The 2,444-nt window shown below is 63.6% G+C and overlaps 1 pseudogene; it reads left to right on the plus strand.

The window, feature by feature from the left end:
• The first annotated feature begins 2,066 nt into the window (after positions 1 to 2,066).
• LOC121102431 overlaps positions 2,067 to 2,444 on the plus strand; it is a 3,189-nt pseudogene continuing 2,811 nt past the window's right edge.

Below are 2,444 nucleotides of genomic sequence, written 5' to 3' on the forward strand. Positions count from 1 at the left end.
CGTCTATCCAGACACCCTGATCTTTGACAGACTCTGAGAACTCACTGGGTGCCAGGAACACAGCAGTGACAACAGACGCGAATTCCTGCCCTCGTGGGGCTGACATTCTAGGAGAGGAGGCAACACACAAATAATGTCACATGCCCGTGGGGAATAATAGTGACATTAATTAAACCCTTGGCAGAGTACTCAACCCTGTGCTAAGTGACTCCTAAAAAGATACCACCCCATTTGTGGGACCTTTTTGACCGAGGGAACTCCGTTAGGCCCCTATCTCCTTGTTAGTGAATTTTCTCAATGCCATTATCAGGTAGGATGCATTCTTAACCCCGTTTTACAGGTGAGGAAACTGAGGCATCCAGGCAGTTAGAGGCTTGGTGGGTCAGGGATCGGAGCCCAGGTCCGGTTTAGCCATTGCCTACGCAGCCTCACACTGACCCAGCCCCACTCCCCACCCCGCGGCAGTCACGCCACCCCGTACCAGGCCTGTGCTGGGCCGCTTCCAGACCTCGGCCGGCGGTGGGGGGAGGGGTGACCTCCCGCCGCCGCCACCGCCCGCGCCCTCCCGGGGCTGGGCCTCGGCCAGCCCCGCCCCCTCCCGCCCCCCACAGCGCCCAGCTGCAGCGGTGGCGGGGACTGTCCTCTGGGGACTCTGGGAGGAGGGGCGAGAGGACGACACCGGACCCCTTGCGCGCGAGCGCGCGCGCACACACACACACACACACACACACACCCACCCCACACCCACCTGCGGTCCAGGTGCGATCGCGTCCTCCCGGCGTCCCCCTCCACGGCGGCCCGGGCTGCGGGCGCCTGGGGGCGGGGCCGGCCGGAGGGGGCAGGGCGGGGGCGGAGCCACCGCCGAGGGCCGGGCGGCCGGGCGGAGGCGCGCTCAGGACGCACGGGCGGCGGGACGCAGGGACGGCGGCGGCCGGAGCGCGCGAGGCGAGTAGGACCCGAGGTTGGGTCGGGGTTCGAGTCCGGTTCGGGTTCGAGCGTGGTCCCCACCCCACCCACTCCCAATCCCGGGGCGCGACCTCGCCGCTCTCTACGAGCCGCTGCCTCCAACTTCACGGTCTAGGTCCAAACTTTCCGGACTTTGAGTGTCTCGTTCCCCGCGTCTCTGTCCCTTCCCTGTCTTTGACCCCGTCCCTGCTTCTTTCCCCCGGCCCCATCCTTCTCCATCTGTACCTCTCGCCCTGCCCCTTTCCCGCATCACTGCCCTCCCTCTGCCCCTTTCCCCCATCTCGGTCCTCCTCTTTCCCTCTCTGCCCCACTCTGTCCCCCCTCGCCCTCCTCCGTGGCCAAGCCGAGCCGGGCCCCAGACGGCGGGAAGGCGGCGGGGCGTCCGGCCGGGCTGGGCCTCGGCCTGGCGGCTGGGCCGGCGTGGGGAGCGGCAGCTGTTTGCCATTAGCCGGGGACCCCGCAGGCCCCGCCCCTCCCTGCACGGGGCGGGGTCACCCTTGCCCCCATCTTTGGGGCGGGGAGACCCCAGAGACGTCCGGGTTTGGCTTGGAGCGGGGGGTTTCAGGGAGACCCCCGCTGGACATTCGGGCCTGCCCGGGACCCCGCGCCCCCTTACCTGTCCCCTCTCAGAGTGTCCCGCCTCCCTTTTTCTCCATCTCTCTCCTACCCGGTATTTCCTTTTCTGTACCCCAGAGGTCCCATACAGGGAGAGGGGCTTCAGCCACCACAGTCTCCACCTCCATCTGCTTTCTAGACCTCGAGTCACCCTTGCACATAGAGGGTGGTCAGATGACTGGAGACCCTCAGACCTCAGTCTCTGTGTCTGGGGAAATGGGCAGAGGGATGCGGAGTTGGGAGTGAGGGTGGTGTGGCCCTGGCAGTGGGGAATCTGCCAGGCTTAGGTTCAAGTCCAGACCCAGACACTTCCCCCTCTGGAGACCCTGGCAAGTCACTGGACATTTCTGGGCCCCCAGATTCCCTGTCTCCAAAATAGGGCAATAACTGTGTGCCTGATGGGAATGTTGTGATCAAATGAGCAGCTGGGGTGATTATTACAGTTATTACTATTATTCACCCCACCACTTTTCACCTCCAGGGGCCCCCACAGGCTTTTCCAATTCTCCTTCCTGCCATCAGTCTCTCTCTGGTCTCCAAAAAATACTTTTGATACCTTCCCAGTGTGTAGGAGGTGAACCTCCAAGCAGGTGGAGAAGCAAATTTCATACAATTGGTGACTGTGCTCCAGGAGTTGAAAGACAGAGACGTGGAGAGAGAGGGAGAGAGAAGTGGAGCGAGACACAGATGGACGTGGAGAGACGCGGAGAGACGTGGAGAGACTAAGCAAAGACACTAAGCAGAGGCGAGCAGAGTGTGAGACGAGGACAAGCTCGGCCGCCTCCTGAGCCCCAGCCCCGCCTTCATGCCCGGCAGGTGCCCCGCCTGGCCCATCCTCCCAGGTACCCGCAGCCCTGGCACCC

This window comes from Ursus maritimus, unplaced genomic scaffold, assembly GCF_017311325.1.
Source record: "Ursus maritimus isolate PB19 unplaced genomic scaffold, ASM1731132v1 scaffold_14, whole genome shotgun sequence".
In the NCBI taxonomy this organism is placed as follows: Eukaryota; Metazoa; Chordata; class Mammalia; order Carnivora; family Ursidae; genus Ursus; species Ursus maritimus.